The 27188-nt window shown below is 35.8% G+C and overlaps 2 long non-coding RNA genes across 10 annotated transcripts in view; one reads left to right on the plus strand and one right to left on the minus strand.

The window, feature by feature from the left end:
- Positions 1-11748: 11748 nt before the first annotated feature.
- Positions 11749-27188, plus strand: part of LOC123385164 — a 56609-nt gene continuing 41169 nt past the window's right edge. For 3 of the 9 annotated variants that reach the window (XR_006597310.1, XR_006597313.1, XR_006597315.1), the window contains exons 1-4: positions 11760-12757; positions 13507-13672; positions 23695-23896; positions 26186-26293. This is a non-coding gene — a long non-coding RNA (uncharacterized LOC123385164). Of the gene's footprint in view, positions 12758-13506; positions 13673-23694; positions 23897-26185; positions 26294-27188 lie in introns of all 9 variants that reach the window. The other 6 variants (XR_006597312.1, XR_006597317.1, XR_006597318.1 and 3 more) reach the window with 5 other exon arrangements.
- The window catches only part of LOC111560084, a 132554-nt gene continuing 129253 nt past the window's right edge, over positions 23888-27188 (minus strand). The window contains exon 6 of the long non-coding RNA XR_002741593.2: positions 23888-24034. This is a non-coding gene — a long non-coding RNA (uncharacterized LOC111560084). The remainder of the gene's footprint in view (positions 24035-27188) is intronic.

Below are 27188 nucleotides of genomic sequence, written 5' to 3' on the forward strand. Positions count from 1 at the left end.
AGTATATATATATATCTATAGTGAGAATATATATATATTCTCATATATATATGAGAGTTCTATAACTCACTATAAATGTCTGAGAGTTCTGGTTGCTTGGCATCTTATTGGTAGCTGGTCTCAACAATCTTTTTCCAGTTAAGTCATTCTGGTGATTATCATGCAGAATTTTTAGTGACTGTTTTTGATGTTTTATTTTTTTTAATTGTGTTTCTTAATCTATGAATTAACTTTGCACTAAATACCAAGTCTTCTTCTAGCTCTTAATTGACAAACTTCCAGTAAGTTGATTTTCTGTAAAATGTTATCCATAACTTTATTTCAAAAAAGTATAAGTTGTACAATCAGCATATTAATGTTATCATAGTTCATGAGAGAAAGTAAAGTTCAAACCTTAAAAAATATAAATACTATATTTGAAAAAGTATTTTAGGAATAAAATTATTAAAAAGAAACTTTAATAGTCATCAAGACTTAGATTAAATATTGTTTTTTCAGTATTTTCTTTTGCTATTTTTAAGAGACTGATAAAAGCATTTATATACTCAGTTTAGAACAACTTTGGTAAGCTAAAAAAGTAAAAGTTGGAGAAAGTGCCTTTCATAATAACAGGCAATATGTGCAGGCATGATGCAATGAAATTTATTAACCTCTCAATAATTTGATTGATCGGGACAAAGTTCTGTGGAAAAGAACAGTATTCTAAAGGTATAGCAGTGCTACATTACTAATATTCATTTTTCAATTTATTTCTTTTATAATATTCAAGAAACATAACCTTGGAAAATCATTCTTAAATGTTAATGTTATATCATCCCCCTGAACAAATTGCTACACTATAGTCCATAGACAAATCTTTACAATATGGTTGAGAACAGATTTTATTGCTGTAGTGAATGGCTTCTGGACCAGAAAATGTGTACCTTGCTTTTAAATCTTTTATAATGTTCCCTTTCTTGCTTCTATAGCTAGGGTTTGCTCATTCTTTTCTTAAAATGCTGTTCCCTTTATTGACTCAAAGATTACTATCAGATGTCACCTATGCTACTTAACCGTATATCATAATGCCCATTAAACTATATGCCTATGAACATATGGAAATAATACTAAATAATGCTGGGCACAGAGGCTCAGTGCACCCATGCATCAGTATAAGTAATAAAATGTTTTACTGACTAGAGATGTGGTACTTTAAGACAGGGTTACAAAAAGTCCCCAGTGCCCTCTTTAAGAGAATATGTCAAATGATTTCATTGGATATTATTCCCATGTAAACCAACAAAAATGAGAGATGTACCTAAACTATCCTTTCTCTTACTGATGCGTCAAGTAAAGAGAATCACTTGAGTTTAAGAATTTGCTAGGACCCTAATTGTGTCCTTCTGTCTTTCTCAAAGAGTGACACAGTTGGGTGCAGGGCGTAACTTCAAATATGGGATGACTATTATAAACTGTGAGAGCATAATTATGTGGTTTATAGCATAAGAACTCTCCAGCAGGTTGTCATTATAGATTAGTGAAGAGTATTGTACCGCTAAAATCAACAAAGAGCTGATGAATATGTAATCCGTAAAATTTGAGAGCTAACCACTAAAGTATTGTTTTCTAATTGTTATGTCGCATTGCTTTAATAATAAGAGTCAGTATTGCAAAAATGGTGAAAATTTTTACAATTAAAAAACTTGTCTACATTAACAGATTCTGCCTACAGTGGAATATTCATCAGCCCCCATGGTCAAAAAGACTCTTTCAACTGTACTCTGAATGTTTTACCTTACTTTGAGGAATAACATTGTTTAATATCACCACAAGTTTATTGTAATCTTTCATAAATATTAGATCATTTCTTAGCCTCAATGGATGTTGATTAATAAAAGCAATATAAAGTTGTAAAAATAACTTAAACCCATTAGTTATTGAAATGGTTACTTTGGTAATCATTTGGGTTCTCCAAGTACAAGGTAGAATTTTCCTTTTTTACCACTTTGAAATTAAATGTGACAATGTGACTTGCCTTGGCTAATGAACTATGGTCAGAAATGATGGGTACTGTCTCCAAACAGAGATGTGAAGACCCGAGAAGGAATTTTTCTAGAGTCTCCTTTCTACTGTCACAGGGCCTTACAAAGATCCAGATGTGATTCCTCTTTCACTCTGGGCCCTGAAGGGAGGCATGGCGTTTTAATGGAGACCCTAGCCAATCCGAAATGTCCATAAGACACAAGAAAGAAGGAAGCCTTGGGGCACCGGGGTGGCTCAGTGGGTTAAATTTCCAACCTCAGCTCAGGTCACCATCTCACATTTTGTGGGTTTGAGCCCAGCATCAGGGTTTGCACTGACAGCACAGAGCCTACTTTGGATTCTCTTTCTCCCTCTCTGTCCCTCCCCCTTCTCAAAAATAAACATTAAAAATATTAAAATAAAGAAGTCTTTATTGTGGAGTCGTTTGTTGCCACAGCATAACCCAGACCATGCTGACTGCTACCACTTTTGGGTGTTGCCATAACAGACATGGTATTGTCTTCATGGTTGATTGGAAAACAAGAAAGAAATAGATGCTGCGGATCAGTGCTGGTGATCCATAAAGTACAGTAGCCAAGGATTTGGAAAACGGTAGCCTCCCTTAATGTGGGAAGGTGACCACATATCTAAAGAATCCATAGCTCTAGGGAAAGATATTGCAAAGTAGAATGTTAATTATGTGTGTTCATTGATATGGCTGCATTTGGAAAATGCAGTATAAAAAGAGGCAGTCTAATAAGGGAGAGTCTAGTTTAACAACAGGAATAAAAGAGAATAAAGTGCAGAAATATAGGGACTTGAAGGGTTAGAATTAGCAAATGTTCCTCAATCTCAAACGATTCGTGATAAAACTGAAAAGATACTTGAGAGTTAAGGCCAGTTACAACTCGACCTTGTGATAAATAGCGAATCAATGCAATAGTCATCTGACCCATTGTTAAAATATCTAAATAAATTAAGATGACTCAAAGAAGAGACATTTATGCTTGTGACACCCAGTAAATCCTTTGAATTTAAGAAGTGGCTTGGAAAAAGGCTCAATATGGGACTCTTAAATCTAAGTCTTTTAAAGTCAAGATACTACAACTAATTTGTGATAAAAGGCACAAGAAGAAGAAAGTAATATGTGTAGCAAATCTAAGAGTTGTCTTGAAATAACTTTGGATGTAACTGTTAGCTCATGGAAGTCAAGAGAAATAAAATAGAAAAGAAGCCAAGTAAGTTGGTGGTTTTAGTTAGTTAGTTAATTAGTTTAGTTAGTTAGTTATTAGTTTATTTATTTAGTTAATTTAGTTAAATTTAAGTTAGTTAACATACAGTGTGGTATTGGTTTCAGGAGTAGAACTCAGTGATTCATAACTTATAATACCTGGTGCTCATCCCAACAAGTGCCCTCCTTAATGCCTATCACCCATTTAACCCATCACCCTACCTGTCTCCCCTCAGTTTATTCTGTTTGTTGATGGTTTCATTCTCCATGCAGAAGCTTTTAATCTTGATGAGGTCCCAGTAGTTCATTTTTGCTTTTGTTTCCCTTGCCTCTGGAGACATATCTAGTAAGAAGTTGCTGCGGCCGAGGTCAAAGAGGTTGCTGCCTATTTTCTCCTCTAGGATTTTGATGGTTTCCTGTCTCACCATTTTGGATATTTTTGTGTGTAGTGTAAGAAAGTGGTCCAGTTTCATTCTTCTGCATGTCACTGTCCAGTTTTCCCAGCACCGTTTGCTAAAGAGACTGTCTTTTCCCCATTGGATACGTTTTCCTGCTTTGTTGAAGATTAGTTGGCCATACGTTTGTGTGTCCATTTTTGGGTTCTCTATTCTGTTTCATTGATCTATGTGTCTATTTTTGTGCCAATACCATACTATCTTGATTATTACAGCTTTATAATATAGCTTGAGGTCCGGAATTATGATGCCTCCAGCTTTGGTTTTCTTTTTCAGGCTTGCTTTGGCTTTTTAGGCTCTTTTGTGGCTTCATACAAATTTTAGGATTGTTTGTTCTAGCTCTGTAAAGAGTGCTGTTGTTGTTTTGATAGGGATTGCATTGAATGTATATTGCTTTTGGTAGTTTAGACATTTTAACAATATTTGTTCTTTTAATCCATGAGCATGGAATATTTTTCATTTCTTTGTGCTTTCTTCAATTTCTTTCATAAGATTTCTATAGTTTTCAGTGTAAAGGTCTTTGGTTAGGTTTATTTCTAGGTATCTTGGGGTGTTTTTTTGGTGCAATTGTAGCAATCGTAAATGGGATAGATTCCTCGATTTTTCTTTCTGCTGAAGAAGCCAAGTAAGTTTTAATAGAATTGCACAAAGAAATTAAGTAAATAAATAACCCACAAGCCATAACTAAGAATGTCTAAGATATCGAACCTCCAACTTTCAATGGTAATAAAGCAGTCTGAGAAAATGGATTGCCTCAAGGAAAAGATATACTGTAATGCCCGTAACATACAGATAAGGAGAATAGCAGAAAATAAACCATTTCCTGGTGCAGAAAGAATCAGGGAACAGAGGTTATTACAGACTGGAAAGTCCCTCTTTAGGAAGAAGATTTGTGTCCTAGGTAAGAAATATTATCTACCACCCAATTCAGAGACCATGATGTTGATGCCCAGTGGGATACCAGAATCACTGATTTCCCATGGCATGTCTTCCTCAGTGGGAGTGTTTATTGTGGCTGCACCTGCCCCAGTTCCTCCATTTTATATTGAATATGTATGGCACCTAATTTTTTCTGTTTTAGTTCATAGACCTCTAGATGAAAGGAGACCCATGCTGAGTGGATGATGAAAATATCAGTCATTACTCAAGTTCTTGAACCTTTAGGTAGACCCAGTGAGTAATGGACTTTGAGTACTATTTGTCAAAGGGTGTGAACAGATTTGGTATATAGGGAAAAGGATACACTGAGTATTTAGTGATAAGAAATTCAGACTGTAGTCATAATTAGTGTTTCCCCTAATATGCAAATTCCCATCTAGGCACATATGACCATCCCTACCACCTTAAAGTCAAATGAAGCCATTTCATTTTACATTAATATGAAAATAATTGGCATATGCTTCTTTCAAATGCATTCCTTGTGCATTGCTTTCTTGTGCATTCCTTATACTTTCTTTTCTTCTGCTATGCTTTCTTTGCCTTCTGCAATGGTCCAGGTGGTGGCTGTTCTTCAGCTGAGGTTCAAGAATGAAGACACTGTGGAGGGACAACCCTCAGTAAATCTGAGATGCACATACAGCTTGAATGAGAAGTAAGTCTATGTTGGTTTTTTTGTTTGTTTGTTTAATGTTTATTTTTGAGAGAGAGAATGCTAGGGAGGGACTGGCAGAGAGAGAGAGACAGAGACAGAGAGACAGAGAGAGAGACAGAGAATAGGAAGCAGGCTCCATGCTATCAGTGCAAAGCCTGATGTGGAGCTTGACCTCATGAACCATGAGATCATGACCTGAGCCAAAGTCAGACACTCAACCAGCTGAGCCACCCAGATGTCCCAAGTCTATGTGGTTTTAATCACTAAAGTTTGGAGGGTCTTTATTACTAGTGCATGGTCTAGACTGTACTCCCTGACACATTTTATACTATTGATTTGATGTGAACCCACTGTAAAGTGCTCATAAGTTTTGTATCAGTGGACTATCCTACTACCTGTTGGGATCTTTAGAATATCCTCATCAAATTGGAATAGCTTTAACATAAACAACCTTTTAGATATTTGAGGGAAAATTACTACCTTAATTATAGATGGAATATTAAAATTAAAGGAAATTTGGTAAGTATTTGACTACTGGATTGGTAATAACTGACTAATCGTGTAAGCAATGACAGAAAAAAATACTTATTTTACTGTGTAAGCATCAAAAAAGTTTTACTCCTGTATGTAATAAAATGACAGAAAAATGTAACAGGCAAGAATTTGAACCAAATACAACAAAATGTTAATATCTTTATTAGTGAAAACAAGAAGATAAACAGTGGGAGCTCCACAGAAATCTTAGTAAAACTAAGAACAATTCAGAAGAGACAAAATGTAAATGAATATTAAATACTGAAGGTTAAGTATGAATATTAAAAGTTGGGTTAATGAGTAATTGTAATCCAAATGAAAACAATGAAATTCCATGTTTGATGTATAAAAATAGGCAATATCTTAGATAGGCATACCCACATGCTAGAGAGGGCTCTTTTAACCAAAGCCAATTTGACAGTTATATGTGATTTATTTTTTAAAATAATATTTATGAACTTGTAATTTTATATCTAGAAATGTCCTTAAAGAATAACTGTAATCATTTAACACAGACACACACACACACACACACACACACACACACACACACACACACACACAATTTGTGGGGCACCTAGGTGGCTCAGTTGGTTGGGCGTCTGACTTGATTTCGTGAGTTCGAGCTCTGCCGATGCACTGACAGTGCAAAGCCTGCTTGGGATTCTCTCTCTCTCTCTCTGCCCTTCCCCAACTTGTGCTGTCTCCCTCAAAAAAATAAATAAAACTTAAAAAAAAACCTTAAAACTTTTTTTCCACCATTGTAAAAAGATGTTCATCATTGCTACATTAATAGTTTTAAACAACTAAAAGCAATGTAAAAGTCCGAAAGAATTGGGGTACCTCAGTGGCTCAGTCAGCTAAGGGTCCAACTCTTTATCTCTGCGCAGGTCGTGATCTCATGGTTAGTGAGTTCCAGCCCCAAGTCAGGCTCTGCACTGGCAGTGTGGAGACTGCTTGGGATTCTGTCTCTCCCTTCCTTTGCTCTGCTGCTAGTGCTTGCACTCTGCTCTCTCAAAATAAATAAATCAACTTTAAAAAAAGTCCAGAAAAATGGAATTATTGAGTAATTTATGCTATGTCTTCATAAGGGATCATGCAGTTTTTAAGTTGTGTCTATAAGAATTTCGAGAAAACCTGAAAATTCTTATATAAGGTTATATAATAAAAGATTATATAAGAATTTTCAGGTTTTCTCGAAATTCTTATATAATCTTTCATTAATAGCAAAATATATAATTAAACACAAAATATGAAAGTCTTAGCTATATTTTATCCTTAGAGTGAGGATTATATATAACTTGAATTTTGTTTTTCCACTGAGTATTATCAAAACTTTCTCTTAAGCTTGAATTAGTTCCTTAGAATAGAAATATAAGCAAAAACCTATTAAGTCTTTTGGAAAAAAGGAGGGAAGAAAAAAATGAATATTATTAGTTAAATGGAAAATAAAAATCTGTGGCTCTTATTTATTTCTAAATATGGGTCACTGACAATAATAAGGAAATAGCAAAATGTGCATGTGCTAAAAATTAACCAGAAGAAATATGGGAAAAAGTACATCCTGAAGACCAGCGATACTCAGAGACACATCCTTTTCCTGCGAGCTTCTGAATCACATAGATTGGGAAATGTCACTCTACTACTATGGTTGTTCCTGAGGGAAGTTTAATGTTCTTTCTGAAAAAGAAACGTACTTCCTTAAAAGTGTCTGTAAACCTAATATAAATGTCCTAAACACTTTACTGTTCATTTAATTTACATGTACTTTGAAGCAGGAAGGAAAGGTAAAAGCTTTTAAAAAAGTATTAACTTCATTTTGTATCACTCAATTTTAATAGATGAGTATGTAATCCAATGAACATAGGATAGTTAATATCTTGTGTTGATTATACTTAAAATATACATTGCATCAATATAAAAATGAACGTAATTAGGAAAGGAACCTAGTGTCAAGATCACTATTTTTGTGAACTGTTTCCTATAAAAATCAATGAAGATTAATTTGAAAAGAGTATTGTAGATATCTACACTAAATATGAACTGATCTGACAAAAGGAAGCATTTTATCTACAGGTGAAAAAAAGTGTAGTAATTAAATTCGGCATTTACTTCTGAAGTTTTAAGTTTTTCTAGATACTTTTGCAAAATATGGTGTATGATTTACAGTACTGGTTTTAAGGTTTGCATTAAAAATAATGGAATAACTATCACATTGATAAATCCATGGGGAAGAATCTTCTCATCAATTATTTTAGAGTTTCACCTCATTTTTTTTAAAATTAGAAACGACCTTAGAGGTCAGATGATGAGATGAAGGAGGTGAGGCTAATTTATTTGTCAGAAGCTACACTGCAAATTAAAATTCAATGTGGTGTGGAATTCAGACGCATTATAGTTTGTCCAATCTATAAAACTAACATAAGTTTTTAAAGAAGAAAGCAGTATGTACATTTTTGTAATATCATAATGTTAATAATGTTTTATATAATGTTTCTTGGTCTTTAATAATGTTTGTTGAAGTCAGTTAAACTGAACTGCTTTAAAATCCATTTTAGTATTCAGAGTAATTTCTTTTGGAATCATTGTTAGGGTAATGTTCATGATTTCAGTAGATAAGAATAAAATCTACATGTCTGCAGAGAAACACAAAAACGTTCAATGTCTGTAGTGTCCACAAAGTTACATCAAATATCAATCAATTTGGGGAAAAATCTATTAGAAAAGAAATATTGTTCAGTATTTTTGAAAAAAAGAGGATTATTGGATTCTCATATTAGTCTTTTGCACAAATATGTAATATGTCTACAAGCTGTTTCATCATTCACAAATATTTTAACATGTAAAAATACAAATTAACCTTTAATCGGGATGTTAGGAATTTTTCTTCATTTTGTTAATGAAAAGCAGGATCTGATTCACTACTATGGATAGATATTTGCTGATTGGATTGGATTAAGCTATCATCTTTCCATGAATAACTGAAGCCAGTATGCATAAAACCACACGCTGTATCTACACACAAATTGACCAAAGTGAGTAATGAAAATGAAATATTTTCAGAGGCATACAAATATTCTATTCTTGAATATTTGTATAATATTTATTATCTGGGGAAATCAAACATCAAGTCTCTCTTCCACTGAGAATATGTAGACTGGCAGTTTACAAAGTTATGCAACGTATGGACATTGAAAAAAGCGTAAATTATTGGATTTGAATCCTAGTTTTGAAATTATTGACTCTGTGACATTTCCAAGTCAATTAATTTCTCAAAGTCTTCATTCCCTCATCTATAAAATAGTAGTTAAGGTATGGAGTTGTTGTAAAGAGCCAATAAGGTACTACACTTAAATACTTAGCAACTTTGCTGGCACAAAACAAATTCTCAATTCTCAATAAAGTTTGTCAGTTATATTTCAAAAGTGACCTCCATAAAACCACTTAGTATACCAGAAGAATGTTAACAGTATAAAAATCTTACTGGCGGGGCGCCTGGGTGGCGCAGTCGGTTAAGCGTCCGACTTCAGCCAGGTCACAATCTCGCGGTCCGTGAGTTCGAGCCCCGCGTCAGGCTCTGGGCTGATGGCTCAGAGCCTGGAGCCTGTTTCCGATTCTGTGTCTCCCTCTCTCTCTGCCCCTCCCCCATTCATGCTCTGTCACTCTGTCCCAAAAATAAATAAACGTGGAAAAAAAATTTAAAAAAAAAATCTTACTGGCTGAAAAGCAGGGAAAACAAGTGGCTAATCATCTATAAAATGGAAAGAACAATGGGAGAAACTGACAATTCCATGCTTTATGACGGCAATATAAAATAAGTCACGTGTTACAGTTCACTTGGCTTAAGCTATTTATTCACATTTTCTTCAGCCTTTGCCTTCCCCCAAACAGATTAATCTAAAATTTGTCTATACTTAAAATTCACTTTTCTACAGTTTTCAACCACCCCTCCGCAAGTTCATCTCCTGTTTCACGTATCCTATTTTTAGAGGCCATCGCATTGTCCCGTCAAATGTAACTCTATCTGTATGTAACTATGAATCTCCCTGATCCCAGGCTAACACCTAAGTTGCCAAACAAAAGCATCTGAAAACAGAAGAAGAGGCAAAGGTATATAACCCACATTTTAAACCCACTAACTCAAGTGTGAGTATCTAAAATTGTGCCATTTTTCAGTTTTTAAAGTCGATCTTGCTCAGCTTTTGGGACTGAGAATGTGTTTGAGGTTCTGGGTTGGAACGGGTATCAGAATTTCCCAAAAATCTGAGTTCAGGGGTGTGAAATGGATGACGTGAGCAGTACTAGGAATTCCAGCACATCTGTGTTGAAAGATGTACAAGGTGCTGCCATCCTGTGCCTGGCCTGGAGCAGGTGCCACATCAGCACATATTGGCCTCCGGCTCTTCACACAGACACAGCCAGCAGGGTCAAGCAAGGAGAATTGGCTACTGCTGTGTCAGCCAGAATGCGGCATTTCTCTTCACTTAAAAAAATCATATTTTCATAGCTCTCATGCAAAAATAGCAATAATTTATAAAGAAGGACAGTTAAGTTATTTTCTGTTTGACAATTGTAATGCTGCTAGATTTTATTCACAGTCAGTTTAAAACTCACATGTAAAAATAATCATGGGTGTTTAAGATATTTAAAATATGTTTATGGTTACAAAAATGAGGAGGACAGAAAAAGGTAAAGCAATGTCCTGTGGAAATTTTTCTATCTTTTTTATTAAGTTTATTTGTTTATTTTGAGAGAGAGAGATAGAATCCCAAGTAGGCTCTGCACCATCAGCACAGAGCCCAACGCGGGGCTCAAACTCAAATCCATGCGATCATGACCTGACCTGAAATCAAGTGTCAGATGCTCCTGTCAGATACTGAGCCACCCATGTGCCCCTGTTTGGAAATTTTTCTATGGAATATAGTTAGGATTGCCTCCCATCATAAAGGAAAAGCAGTCCATAGTGAATATTTTGGTTTAACAATTAACAAGAGATAAATGTGTACTGGTCTGCAATGCTGGCCAGGAAAAAAAAAAAAAAAAACAATAACTTTGTTTTATATTATAACACACTTCTAATTACTAAGGGAGATTATACATATGTCAATTTCCCCAATGGATTTTAAGAAGAAAAGAACTTCCAAGAAGTGAAGTCAGTATTTTTATTTTTTCAAATTTTCTTTTTCTTTTTCTTTTTTTTTCTTGAGAGAGAGAGAGAGAGAGGGAGAGGGGAAGAGTGAGAGAAAATCTTAAGCAGGCTCCATTCTCAGCGTGGAGTCTGATGTGGGGCTTGATCCCACAGCCCTGGGATTATGGCCTGAGCTGAAATCAACAGTCGGAAGTTCAACCAACGGATGCACCCAGGCACCCCAAATCACTATTCTTAATGGACCAGCCTTGGAGGAGATGAACCACCTGGAGCAGGAGTAGTGGGTCTAGGAGCGATGGTTTGGGAAGTAGTAAGAGTTCAGCATCGCAGCTGCAATACACAAATTGATGTTTAGATCGTGCTGTGAAACCCAGCAATGATCCAGGATCCAGTGGTATTACCAGGTTAAGTAATTCACCCAGGATGACACAATCAGGAAGTGTTAGAGAAGGAACAGGCACTAGCACGGTGTGACCACAGGCCATCTGGATTTAGAGATGCAATATCAGCTCCTGATAGGGTATCCTGCCCCACTTTTAGACAAGTTAGGAAACAAATGATTCTTGTTTTACTTTTTTAAATGTTTGCCTTCCTCCCTCTTCCACTGGTCAACAAATAGCTTGAATGATTAAAGAGATTGGTGCTGGGGCGCCTGGGTGGCTCAGTCGGTTGAGTGTCCGACTTCGGCTCAGGTCATGGTCTCACAGGTCAAGATCTCACTTTGTCTGCCTCTCTCTCTGCCCCTCCCCTGTTCATGCTCTGTCTCTGTCTCTCTGTCTCTCTGTCTCTCTGTCTCTCTCTCAAAAATAAATAAACGTTAACAATGTTTTTTTAAATAAATAAGGAGGTTGGTGCTAAGTGGGCTGCATTTGTTCAAGGCCAACAGGTGGCTTAGGAGCAACTGGAATAGACTGGCTCAGAAAGTATTCTGCAATAACGAATAAGATGCAATTCAATTCTTTCCCCCAAATTACAGTGTTGATTAAAAAAAACTGCCACAGCTCCATTTTTAAAATATATGCTCTAAACTGTTTTCTGCCCTTTAGTCTACCTTGCAAGGCCACATGCAAGCTACAAAAGAAAACACCTTCTCTATAGCAATAAGCAGGCACTTAGAAGCTCAGTGAAAGATCAGACAGTTTCCTAGTGGACAAAGTACTTAACTCCATTAGTGCCATAGGCTGATTAAATCACCCACATTACATTTCAACGGGGTTTCAGCCAATTAAGCCAGCTCAATTCATCTCTGCTTTCTGGGGTCATAAAGACATTTAGAAACAAATTTACGATCTGGCCTGTTAGTGAAATGACTTGTGGAGTTGTTTTTAAATCAGAGTGACTAAATTAATAATTAAAAAAAAAGTTTAAAATGATCTGAACTGGGTATTTTTTTAATATTCAAAGCCATCATGATACGACCTTAATTACATTCAGCAAATGCTTTTTTCTTTCCTTCTCTAAGCAGACTTAGAAAGCACTGAACTGAGAAACCAACCAACTGGAACAGAGGAAGAAATAAGCTGTATTCATTTTCAGTCAGGTGACCCCATTGTGGAACTATCTTCTTAGAGCATTCAGTTCTCCTGAATGATAATTCTACCAAGCAGCTCACAGGAGAGGGCAGATTTGATCCCTAAAGTAACATGCATCTAGAAAATACAGTTTAGCCAATTAGGTTGTTCAATTTCTAGAACTGTGCAGATACTGCTTCTGATATCTCTGCCCCTGATTCATCAAGTCCACCACAGAGATCATCTATCAACAGACCTTTGCTGAAAATGAAAACAACTGACAAGGTATGGGTAAAAAAAAATGTATATATATATGTCAGTGGACAGTGGCAAATACCACTTGAATAAATAAATTTCTATGTCATTATGCTGGAAAGAACCATGGATTTTGATTGTCTCCAATACATTTTACAAGGGGTTAGAAATATTTTGTATTTAAGAAGACTTGACTCCTTTTTGATGAGAAAAACTATTATACAAGATATATATTTTTTTATCATAAACTCTCAGAAATTTGAACATGGTGACATCTTGGTTCAATCATTAGAGCACCTCATGCTTATAAATAATCATGGGATTCAGGAACCATCCTTGGTGGTCTTTAAATACATTTGTTTCATAATTGTAGATAATGTTTGCTTATTATTAGACACATTAGTATCCGTAATGGCTTAGACAAAATAGGATTTGTTGTTTAGTTTTTCCCTCTTTCTCTCTAATTTTCTCAAGTGAGAGAGAATATATAGAGAGAGAATGAGGGAGAGAAAAAGTTATCTAACTCTCCAAAGATAGGAGATGCAGGCTGTTATAAAGGCTCTATTTGAAAAATTCGTCCAAGGACCAATCATCTTCTTAGTGGTCCATCATTCCTGTGTTGTTTCTCTCCAAGCCATTGTGCAGGATGGCAAACCCAACAATTCTGCATTTCAGCCAGCAGAAAAAGGACAAGGGAAACAGCCCTTACTTTTAAGAATACAATTCAGGAGATGTGTATTTCACTTGCATTAAATGTCATTTGCATAACTTATTCATAGGAAATACTTGGCTCCAGAGGCCTATGGATAATGTTGCAGTTTCTGGCCGGCTCAGTGTTCAGCTTAAACAACTATTATCATGGAAAAAAAAAAGGGGGAGAATAAATATCTGGACACAACAAGCAAGCTGCACTGTAGATGGGAAGTATAAAATCGCCTGAAACAGGTAAGTAGCAAGAAAAGATGCTCCAGGATGTCCGGGTGGGATGATTTCACACAGTATAGTGTTTGGGGGCTTTATTCCTATCTAGTCTCTAGTAATGAGGTGTTGAAAAGTGCATCTTCTACTAAAGCCGCAATTGCAGTGCTCCGCAGACTAACCACCAACAAATGCAAACTGACACTTCCGAAATGGATTAATGTGCATATCAACAATCTCCTAATGGCTTTCATCCTTTCTATCACATTTGACCTTGCCTTTTGGAGGCATTTGATAAATGATTAATTATTCATTCTAGAACTTGATCCTTGAACAACTAAACTACTTCCCGGAAGCAAATATGGATGTGTATTAGAGCATCAGAATCAATCAATTATTCATTGATTGTATGACTTGTATTTGCCTAGTGTGTGCCAATCTCTAAGTTAGGCAGTGTGTGAGATATAAAAATAACGGAATACATGGCCTCTGACCTCAGAGGACTTACATGCAGAACGAAATAAATACTAAACAGGATGTGGTCTGGGGTTATTACGGGTGGCTATATTAGTGTCTATCTTCAGGGTCTTCCATGAAGCCCTGAGTCTGGGCCAAATTACAAACTATCTCCAGAGCATGTGGGAAGAAATATGAGTGAAACAAACAAAAAATCTGAAAATAAACAACAACGAAGAATTTGGTGGTAGTGAGGGAAAAAGAAAATCACCACGGAATCGCATTCTAGACTATAATTTTAATACACTGTTATCATCATGCAGGAAAAACCGAAGAAACAAATAAATAACTCAGATGTGAGTACCTTGGAGGGTTACTAGTGGGTAGAAGAAATAAAATGAGTAATCACATGCCAGTAGTGCAAGAGGGGAAAAAATGGAATAAGGGAAAGGGAAACTGGAGGCAAAGATTTCTGTCTCAGAAGGGGGAAGAGTGTGAGACCCAGAATAGTTGGTCATTGAGTCAGTTGCAACTCAGGGGAATGAACAGAAGAGAAATTCATGTTTGGACTTTGTGAACGTGGTAAGTGTTGACCCACTGAAGGGTGCATTCTTGATGCTAGAAACTGGCAAAACTTTGAAAGTCTGGAGTCTAAGAGAACCCTCTTCCTTTGAAGTTACAGGTATTCTTTTAGACATTTTTATGTGGAATAATTATATGCACATGGTTTGGTATCTCAAGGAAGTACCAGGAGTCTATTGTAGATAAGTTTTATTCTTTGGCTAAAAGTCAACAGCTGACCTCAACATTCTATAGAAATATCATGTGACTGAGAAAGCAGAGGGCACTTCTGCCAAGCGGTAAGTTTAGAGGGGACTTTAGTCTTGCCCTTTTGCTACTCCTCCTGAGTTGTTCCTCAATTTATGTATTGCTTCATATGTAACATTTGGCATGAGTCCTGGTATAGCTAGGGCAGTGAGTTTAAGATAGAAGTTGTTTGACTGCATTCTGGGTGTTATGTGATGATTGAGGACAGGGGTCTTGGAGGCAGATGTATTAGCTATCACAGAGATAGGGGTGACCATTTGAGAGAGAAGAGCATAGAGTGATGATGAGGAAGACAGTAAATAAGATAAACGTGGTTAAGAATCTCACTGCAAAATTAGCTCACAATTTCTCAGTGTGTAGCAAACCCCAGGGTTATTTGGTTTGTCTTCACTGAAGTCCCTTGGATTGGTTTTGGTCCTCATTCAGTCTGATAATAATGCCCCTCAATGGTAAAGTAACAAAGAGATACAAAAATTAAAATTTCTTGTTTAAGTGTTTTAAGTTCACTGAGTAAATTGTTTTCTTAAAATTTATAAATACCTCAAATATTAATACTTCCTTTAAATACATTTGAAAAAAAATTAGTCTCATTTTATTTGTATTTATTTATTTATTTTTCATTTTAAATGTTTAATTGAACACCTTACACATTTTCCAAACTGCACTAACAAATTAGCATGTTAGCAAGTATTGAACTATAGTAAATCAGCGTAAAAAAATCTTCTAAGGCACTAATTGTTTTTAAGTGACAACAATGTAAAAATTGAATTTAACTCATTAAAGAGGGTAACAGGATGATGAAGTGTTTTCAAAAAGTATGCCATTCTTACAAAAAGAAACAGACAATCCAAACAGGCCTATATTAAAGAAGTGGAATCAGTAATTAATAAGCTTGCAAAAGAGAAAGCACCAGGCCCAGAAGAGTTCACTAGCAAATTCTACCAAATATTCAAGGAAGAAAATAAACGATTTCTCTACAATCTCTCTCAGAAGACAGAAATAGTGAATATTCCCTAACTCTTTCTATGAGGTCAGCTTTGTCCTAATCTCAAAACCAGACAAAGGCATCTCAAGAAAACTACAAGCCAATATCTCTCATGGGCATAGTTGCAAAAATACTTAACAAAAAGATTAGCAAATCAAATCCAACAATTTATAAAAATAACTATACGACCAAGTGAAATTTATGATAAGTATGGAAGCTTGGTTCAGTATTACTAAGTCAATTAATGCAATTCATCACTCCAACTGGCTAAAGAAGAAAAATCACATGATCATATCAATAGATGCAGAGAAGCATTTGACAAAATCTAACATCCAGTCATGATAAAATCTGTCCGCAAAGTGTGGATAGTGGAGAATTTCCTCAACTTGATAAAGAATATTTACAAAAAAACCTGTAGCTAACATCATACATAATGGTAAGAATCTCAAAACTTTCCTACTAGGGTTCTCACTGCCTTTCACCATCATACTGGAAATAGCAACTAATGCAATAAAACAAGAAAAATAAAAGGTGTACATATCAGGAAAGAAAAAACTCTTTGTTCACAGACGATGTATTGACCAGTGTTGAAAATCTGAAATAATTAATAAAAATAAAATAAACCTCCTGGAACTATTATGTTATTATTGCAGAGTTGTAGGATAAAAGGTTAATATGCAAATATCACTAGGTTTCCTGTGTACCAGAAATGAACAAGTCAAGTTTGAAATTAAAAAACACAATACCATTTAAATTAGTATTCCCCAAAATGCAAAACTTAGGTGTAAGTCCTACAAAATATGAAGTTTTTGTGAAAAATTACAAAATGATAAGAAATTGAACCAAGTAAATGGAGAGATAGTTCATATTCAAATAAGAATACTGTATATTGCTAGGGTGCCTGGGTGGCTCAGTTGGTTAAGTGCCCAATTCTTGATTATGGCCCAGATCATTATCACAGTTTGTGAGTTTGAGCCAGAATTGGGCTCTGTGCTCACAGCATGGAGCCTGCTTTGTATCCTCTGTCTCCATCTCTCTGTCCCTCCCCCACTCGTGTGTGTGTGTGTGTGTGTGTGTGTGTGCGCACGCGCGCGCGTTCACGCATGTGTGCGCATGCTCTCTCTCAAAAATAAATAAACATTAAAAAAATTTAAAATAAAAGAAAGACTGTATATTGTCAAGATGTCAGTTCTTCCCAACTTGGTTGACAGATGCAGGCTCGATCAAAATCCCACCAAGTTATTTTGTCGATATTGACAAAATGATTGTGAAGTTTTTAGGGAGAGTCAAAAGATCCAGAAGAGCCAACACAGTGTTGAAGGAGAACAAAGCTGGAGGACCGAGTCTACCTGACTTCAGTTTGCTGTGAAGCTACAGTAATCAAGCCAGTATGTTACTGGTGAGAGAACAGACAAAAGATCAATGAACTAGAATAGAAGGACCAGAAGTAGACCCACAGAAATACATCAACTGATTTTTGACAAAGGAACAAAGGCAATAAAATGGAGCAAAGACTGTGTTTTCAACAAATCATACTGAAATAAATCATCCATATACAAAAATAGTAAATCTAGACACAGACCTCACAATATTCACAAGGATTAACTCAAAATGTATCATAGACCTAAATGTAGAATGCAAAACTAGAAGTACTCCTATAAGAAAAAAATGATAGAAAATTTAGACAAGTTAGACTGCAATGGCATTGAAATTAAAAACTTCTTGGTGAAATATGCTATCAAGAGAATGAAAAGATAGCCAGCTTGGAGTGAATATTTACAAGAGATATATGTGATAAAGTACTATAATTCAAAATATACAAAAAGATTCTTAAAATTCAGCAATAGGAGGGGTGTCTGGGTGGCTCAGTTGATTAAGCCTCTAACCGTCGATTTCATATCAGGTCATATCCCTTCAGTTCCTGAGACTGAGCCCTGTGTTGGGCTGTGTGTTGACAGCATAGAGCCTGCTTGGCATTCTTTCCCTTCCTCTCTCTTTGCCCCTCCCCCACTGGATCATGTGTGCAAGCTCTCTCTTTTAAAATAAATAAATAAACTTAAAAAAAAAAAAAAACCTCAGTGATAAGAAAACACAAACCTAATAACAAAGTGGGTCAAAGACCTTACCAGACACCTCACCAAGGAAGTTAATCAGTTGGCAAATAAGCATATAACAAGTGATTCCACATCATATGTCATCAGGGAATTGCAAATTAAAACAGTGAGATACCACCGTGTACTTACTAGAATGGCCAAGACTCAGAACACCATCAAGGATGCAGAGCAACAGGGAGTCTCATACGTTGCTGGTGGGAATTGTAAATGGCACAGCCACTTTGGAAGGCAGTTTGGAGATGTCTTAAAAACTAAGCATACTTTTATCATATGATCCAGCATTCATACTCCTTGGTATTTACCCAAATGTACTGAAAACTTATGTCCACACAAAATCCTATACATGAATATTTATAGGAGGTTTGGATATTTATAGAATTTCTATCCATAACTTCCAAAACTTGGAAGTAACCAAGATGCCCTCCAGTAGATGAAATGCTAAGCAAACTGGGGTATATTCAGACAATGGAATATTATTTTTCACTGAAAAGAGATGAGGTATCAGGCGATGACAAGACATGGAAGAAACTTAAATGCATATCACTAAGTAAAAGAAGCCAATATATAAAAGCTTTGTACTGTATGATTCCAACCATATGACATTCTGGAAAAGACAAAACTATGGAGCCAGTAAAATGATCAGTGATTGCCTAGGGTAAGGAAGTGAGGGATGAACAGAGCACAGAGAGTTTTTTTTAAAGTAGTGAGGGGCGCCTGGGTGGCGCAGTCAGTTAAGCGTCCGACTTCAGCCAGGTCACGATCTCGCGGTCCGTGAGTTCGAGCCCCGCGTCGGGCTCTGGGCTGATGGCTCAGAGCCTGGAGCCTGTTTCCGATTCTGTGTCTCCCTCTCTCTGCCCCTCCCCAGTTCACGCTCTGTCTCTCTCTGTCCCCCCAAAAATAAATAAACGTTAAAGTAGTGAAACTGTTTGATATTATAATGGTGGACATGTGTCATTATTTGTTGGAACCCATAAAATGTACAAAACCAAGAATGAACCCTAATGTAAACCACGGACTTTGGACGATAATGACGTGTCAGAGTTTATCAGTTATAAAACATGGGCCACTTTGATAGGGAATCTGATGATGGAAGAGGCCACATATCTGTGGGGGCAGGGATATTGAGGAATATCTGTACCTTCCTCCCAACAGTCATTTTAAAAAGAATCGGGGCGCCTGGGTGGCGCAGTCGGTTAAGCGTCCGACTTCACCCAGGTCACGATCTCACGGTCCGTGAGTTCGAGCCCCGCGTCAGGCTCTGGGCTGATGGCTCAGAGCCTGGAGCCTGTTTCCGATTCTGTGTCTCCCTCTCTCTCTGCCCCTCCCCCGTTCATGCTCTGTCTCTCTCTGTCCGAAAAATAAATAAACGTTGAAAAAAAAAATTTTTTAAAAAGAAGGACAGGAGATACAGATGTGTATATAATTACTGAAAAGAAGAAAATTGGAATAAAATTGTGAATCTGCATACAAAACTGAATAATGTTCTATAGAGCAATACAATTATAACTCAGTTCTGATTTTTTTTTTTTTTTTTTTTTTTTTTTTTTTTTTTTTTTTGCACAGAAGCCCTTTGCATGATTGCAGAACAAAATTCATTTACATTGCTCTCGGAGGAAAATCTATTACATTGTTACCTATTTTCAACAAATTAACCTCTATCCTTACAGAGCTGTAAATTGAAGTAATCAATAGTAAATAATAAGTAAAGCAAAGCTACATACCTATAGAGAATGAGATCGTATTTGGATTGGCTTGTTAGGCAAGGACATGAAATGACATAGTCATTCTTTTCTTATATCCAAGCTTCAGACACTTATTTTTTTCCTCTAATAGTGAGCCACACACAGTGATTTAAGAAAATCTCCACATGGGCACCTGGTTGGCTCAGTCAGTTGAGTATGTGACTTTAGCTTAGGTCATGATCTCATGGTTCATGGGTCAAGTCCCTGTCGGGCTCTGTGCTGACAGCTCAGAGCCTGGAGCCTGCTTCTGATTCTGTGTCTCCCTCTCTCTCTGCCCCTCCCCCACTCACACTCTGTCTCTTTTTCTCTCTCTCAAAAATAAATATAACAATTCTTTAAAATATAAATAAATAAAATCTTCAAAGACTTTTTTAAACAAAATACCTGGTGGCAGCAGAAGGTGCTGGTTAACTCACCTTATTATGTGATATACAAATCAAGTCATACAGTGTTGATTAACTACTAAGACCATAAAGTTAATTTGCATGTAATAATTTTGAAAGGGATCTAGGATTATTTTTTTTTAACATTTATTTATTTTTGAGACAGAGAGAGACAGAGCATGAACGGGGGAGGGTCAGAGAGAGAGGGAGACACAGAATCTGAAACAGGCTCCAGGCTCTGAGCAGTCAGCACAGAGCCCGACGCGGGGCTCAAACTCATGGACCGTGAGATTGTGACCTGAGCCGAAGTCGGACGCTTAACTGACTGAGCCACCCAGGCGCCCCTAGGATTATGTTTTTAATATGCTTTATGACTTGATGAAATTATTGTAGTTGTATTGTTACTTGCTCTTATATTACATGTTTAGGATACTGAATCTCAGATATTCATTTTCAGGTGTTATTTGCAATATCAATAAAAACAGTTGAACTGCTCTCTCCAAAATTTTCTAGGTAACTCACTGATAGTAAGTGACTTCCTCCTTTTATCACCTCTAAAGGGACATTGTTATAGAACTGTTAACAGTTTTTTAGTACTGCTTCCTAGGCCTTGGTTCCAGAAAAATAGTGCAATCCACGTTCCTCAGTGTTGTGCTTGCCATATCTCATTAAATAAGTAAAATTTTTTTTCAAATACGACACACCAGAAAATTCAAACACCATTTCAGCAACTGATTCATAAAACTGTGTCCTAATTTATTTTTAGGGAGAACTTAGTTTGGTTGTCCTATTTAAATAACTACTGCCGTTAAAAGTGAAAAAAAGTCAGTAAGAACATCTGTTCCTGTATTCTGAGTAATTAAAATAAAGACGGCATACGAATAAGGAAGGGAGAAAGAAGGGAGAATTACAAGGTGGGGGAGGTGCGGGGAGGAGAACCTTCAAGATATCAACAATATTCTAAACAAATAATTATAGTTAACTGTTCTTTATCAATTCATTCTATTTAACTGATTTTTGTTCTAATACATATCGATTCTCTAGTCCGCTTTTATAAAATCCTCAGCACCTGTGTAAAATTATTCTAAAATTGCTCTGATTCTGGCATCTGTCTATGTGGTATCAGCTCAGAAGCCTGTACTATTAGTCCTTCCCTGAAGTAACAAGAGCTTAGATTAGCTGTTACAGTTCTGTCCATGAAGCTCTGAGCCCTGGGTGGTGGAACACATTTCTACTCTCCAGCATTTAGCCAAGTCTTCAGAATGTATGAGAGAAAAGCAGAAACCACCTATAGATGACTAGATGCCTGTGTCTAATTTACTACACTAACCAAAAATTTCACGAATGAAAGGAAACAAATATACTCTAACATAGGTGTAATAAATGACTGGTTCAAAAAGACTTCACGAGTATTTCCCCCGAAAGAGACTTTTGATAAGTCGTGAGGGCTTCCTAAATATTCACGGGTTTTCTCCAAAATATACAACCTCTGTAACATTTTATATTAACATAGCTTTACCTGAGTACAGTGAACCTTGGGAAAAATGAGTTTCTGATTTAATATGATTGCTGTTTGAATATGATTTAATATGATTGCTCTTTCCAGGAAGCCAATGCATTGTGCTAAGTAAAAAATATGGAACATACCAAAAACAATTACATTTAGCATACCACATATTATATATATATCTATAATTATATTATTTATATATTATATATAAATTTTGTGTAATATATATATGTGTGTGTATATATATATGTGTATATATATATATGTGTGTGTGTGTGTGTGTGTGTGTGTGTGTGTGTGTGTGGTGTGTAAAAGACTACCCATCTGGAAATCTTAAATGTAATTTAAATGTAAAAGACATCTTGACTTTTATTTGAATTTAGAGATTCATTTCGGAAAGACCAAATCATGAGAGTTGTCAGAGGATAATAGTTAATGTGATTAAATAATCCAGTAAGTTCTTAGAAATAGTGAAAAGCTGTAGCTTGCCTGCTGTAATTTGAGAGACAGCATATATTTTCAAATATAAATATAAGAAAGTACCACAATCATAAGGAATCTTAGTTTTCTCAGAAGTGAGAAACTTGATTATTTATTTAAAATAATCAAGGATAGGGGTGACTGGGTGGCTCACTTGGTTGAGGGACGACTTCGGGTCAGGTCATGATCTCACGGTTTGTGAGTTTGAGCCCCACATCAGGCTCTGTGCTGACAGCTCACAGCCTGGAGTCTGCTTGGGATTCTGTGTCTCCCTCTCTCTCTGCCCCTCCTCACGCTCTGTCTCTCTCTGTCTCAGAAATAAACAAACATTAAAATTTTTTTTTAAAATCAAAGTTAGGGGTGCCTGAGTGGCTCAGTCGGTTAAGTGTCCCACATCAGCTCAGGTCATAATCTTGCATTCCATAAATTTGAGCCCCTCAGGCTCTGTGCTGACAGCTCAGAGCCTGGAGCCTGCTTCAGATTCTGTGTCTCCCTCTCTCTCTGCCCCTCCCCTGTTTGCTCGGTCTCTCTCTCTGTCTTTCAAAAATGAATAAACGTTAAAAAAGTTTAAGTAATCAAGGCTATAAAAAAGTCAGCATAAAGCTTAGAAAACTACTCTGATGAGATACAAAATCTCTGTCAACTGGAAAAATTACAGAAAGGGGAAAGAAACACTTTTACTACCTTTTGTTATGAGAAGACTAGATATTCTAAAACCAATTTATGATATTAACAAAATTTTGATCTTACAGTATTATGATCTGTAACATAACGTAATCAAGTTGTGTGTGTGTGTGTGTGTGTGTGTGTGAATAAATCTACCTAAATTGAGCTAATTTGCCAAAATTTTAGCCCAGTCTATTAAGTTTTACAGAGTCAGCATTTGCCATTATTATAAACCATGGCAAAAATAATATTCCTATCTGTCTGCCAACTTTCTATGGCCTCATATATCCATTCAAATCTTGGTTTCAGGGCACCTGCATTGCTCAGTTGTATAAGATTTGATATAACAATAAAAACAGTACTTTTTAAGGAGTCTCTTTAATTTATTAAAACATTCCAAGATAGGAAATATTTCTAATACATACAATAAGAGGGGCGCCTGGGTGGCGCAGTCGGTTAAGCGTCCGACTTCAGCCAGGTCACGCTCTCGCGGTCCGTGAGTTCGAGCCCCGCGTCAGGCTCTGGGCTGATGGCTTGGAGCCTGGAGCCTGTTTCCGATTCTGTGTCTCCCTCTCTCTCTGCCCCTCCCCCGTTCATGCTCTGTCTCTCTCTGTCTCAAAAATAAATAAACGTTAAAAAAATTTAAAAAAATAAAAAAAAATACATACAATAAGAGATAAAAGTTTCTTCTCAATTATAGATGTATAGAGCATACAGAGCTTTATATTTGGTTTTACAAATTTGGCCATGGTTTAATTGAATGCAAACACAACAATCATACCAGTCTAGATCTCAAAGGCTGTCTTCTTTCTAGTGAGATATAATATTGTATAGGCAAACAAAAATGGCTGAAAGTCAGATCCTTTATCATCTCTTGTCTGATAGAGAATAGATCCCCATCTCTACATAACAGAGATCATCAACTGGCCAGTCAATAAATCCAGTTTTTTGATCATCAGTAACCAGCAAAGACAAATGATGTATTCGCCATGAGGAAGCCAGACCACATCCAAGCTTGGCCAATATCAGAAACAAAAGCACAAACAACAGAGAAAGAAGAATGACAAAAGAGAAAGGATCAATGACGGTAAAGTTTATTGTATTTGTAATTCATTCCAGGGATGAAAAACTCACTTGAGTCCAAGAATTCCATGTTTTAACCAATATATTTTAAGTGGCTTGGGCAATTGTATCATCTTGGCCATCTCGGTGGGACCTCCATCAACTGTCAAAGATGGTTTTCAAAAAGTTAATAACTTGATTGTGTCACAAATCTAAGCATCTGTCGAAGATTTATTTAATTCAGTAATGAAGGAACCAACAATCTGGGGAAGCCAGTTGCTTAATAATTTTTATGAATTTGATAAATTTTGTTCATAAAGATGGTGAATCTGAAGATATTTTAACTCTAATAATGAGCAACAATTTAGTAAGGCTTTATTTTAAACCATTCACCAAATAAATTACTTAATTCTACATTTTAAATTGTGGTTACAGAACTATGGCTACATTGTTAACATAGCTCATAATTGTGGATTCAAACATAAACATTTGCTACTTCCATCTATATCGAATGGAATTAATAGAATTTTCATTTTTTTTTCAACGTTTATTTTATTTTTGAGACAGAGAGAGACAGAGCATGAACGGGGGAGGGGCAGAGAGAGAGGGGGACACAGAATCGGAAACAGGCTCCAGGCTCTGAGCCATCAGCCCAGAGCCTGACGCGGGGCTCAAACTCACGGACCGCGAGATCATGACCTGGCTGAAGTCGGACGCTTAACCGACTGCGCCACCCAGGCGCCACAATAGAATTTTCATTTTATTAATGGAGTTTTCATTTCTATTGTGAATATATATAATTGTCTTTTTAAAATTCTAACTCCAAATATAGTTTTTAACTTAATGGGATACTAAAGAACACAAATGTATCTTTCAACAAAGTTTACAGATTTTTGATGTTTGCCAAAACTTGCATGCTCCCATATAAATTCTATGTAAATGATATCCAGTATAATTTAGGGTTATAACTTGAAATTTTTATTTTGTCTGCAATTTACTTTAAAACAATCATAGGCAATGTTGTGTTAAAATTACACTGGTTAATTTTATTTAAGCCATAGGTGCAATTAGATGCTTTAATTGATAATTCAAATAGGAGGAATTAGGTGGTTGGAGAAGGCCATCCTCTAAGGTGACCACAGCTAGCATGTCATGTCTCTTTGATTACATCAGATGGTTTGTCTTAAACTGGAACTTTTTGTTTTGTCATACCATATTTTGTGTGATATGTGTGTTTGTGTAATACAAATTAGTTTATATCATTCTTAAGTAGGGAATGACATAATTTTAATGTAGTAATGTAGAAATTGTGTTAATTTAGATGTAAAGTTTCCCCCTTGTTCATTTTTGCACTACTAAATCACAGTTGCTGGGATAAAGTACACTGAGACCATAAAATACAGCAAACTGTAGAGAAATACATTGTTGAAAATGATGCCTAATCACCCTAAAGTCTGTCGGGCCACATGACGGTTGCTAGAAAGTCTTGTTGTGTTATTTTCACTGATATTATGTAACTTAACTAAACAGTCTCAACCCTTTTTTATACATTTTTCCATGAACTAACTTAAACTCATTTTTAATGGAAGATCTAAAATTTAATGTAGTATTACTGTATTTAAAATTTAATGGAGCAGGGGCACCCGGGTGGCTCAGTCGGTTGAGCACCGACTCTTAGATTCAGCTCAGGTCATGATATCATGGTTCTGGCTTTGAAGACCACATCAGGCTCTGCAATGACAACGCTGAGCCTGCTTCAGATTCTCTGTCTCCTCCACTCACTACTCCTTCCCTGCTTGCTCTCTCTCTCAAAATAAATAAGCATTTAAAGAAAATATACTTTTTGTTTATAGGTTTGCTTGCTTGATTATAAATATTCATATGCACAGAAAAATTTGTGAAATCTTTTCAGTATGACCTAGTAGCAAGTTTAAGGTCAAAATGTTCTTGGCCTAATTCTATCAATTATGTCCATGATACCCCCAATTCCGTTAATATTTGTGCTTAATAATATTGATACAGATCAGTCTGATTTTTAACATTTGTAATTTTCCGTAAGTAATCTTTTAAAGGAACACATTTACTCTCTTGGATCTCTCTTATGTTACACAAGAATGCATTCAGTGTAGTCATCAGTACTATTTGTCAAATGTTTCTGGCCTGTGACCTGTGGTCTCCTGGGAGTTGTGGGGGCCATATGTCTGGGTCTTGCGTGTAAACTATGAACAGAAAGGATGTTTATCACTTGCAAACTAGAGTACTTAATTGCTGATGCGGGACCTACCTACAGAGCTTTTTTTTTGACTTTTGGCAGGGTCATTGACATCCTTCACCAAGTTGCTTCTCTGCCAGCTTGAGTCCTGGAGTTATGAGCTGCCTGGATCTCTGAGTCACTACCATTAGTGATGGATATGCAGCCAAGGTAAGCAACTAATCTTTGCTCAAGCCCCTCGGATTTGGGGGTTTGCTAACTACAGCAAAATCTAGTCCATCCTAATGATAAGATGTAAAACTGTATCTTAGGTCAGAGATACCCTTTTAGTCACAGGCTAAAATTCATTGTTTACCTTGTATATTTGGGTACCTAGAGTTCTTATTTTTAAATTATAGCTAAAATTCATGTATAACTATATAAAATCATTCTCCAAAGTAATTTACAAATGTTAGATAAATTACAAATATATATGTGTGTGTATATATATATATATGTGTATATATGTGTGTGTGTATATATATATATATATACACGTATATAAGCATGCACATATATATATATACATATATATATGTATATATAGTGCAATTAGAAAACTTTTGCAAATATTCAATGTTTAGATTTTACTCGGAACTTTTATGATAGAACTCTTAATACATTCAAATAAGATTCTATGACTTTTATTAAAAATCCATCCATAAATGGCACCAGTTTTACAAATACAGCACAATTCAATTCCAATGCATTTCCTTAAAACCTATGTTTATAGTATAGCTTTAATTATGTTAATTATTAATTATATGTAATTATAATTATGTATTAATTTAGATATATATTAATTTTATTAATTAATATTAAAGATAATGTTAAATATTAAATAATGCATTATTTATTATATTTAATTAATTTATAATTATAATTAACATAATTATAAGTTAATTGAATATTAAATTTAATTACGCACACACGCACGTATTCTTGGATGGGATTTAAATATTCTGTAATAAGTATTAAAATTTTTCTTCCTACATGTTTAGAACAATTAAAAATGAACTAAATTCATCTCCATAAAAAATATTCCACAGTGCAATGCATTTTAAAA

The sequence above is a fragment of the Felis catus genome, chromosome B1 (assembly GCF_018350175.1).
Source record: "Felis catus isolate Fca126 chromosome B1, F.catus_Fca126_mat1.0, whole genome shotgun sequence".
Lineage (NCBI taxonomy): Eukaryota > Metazoa > Chordata > Mammalia > Carnivora > Felidae > Felis > Felis catus.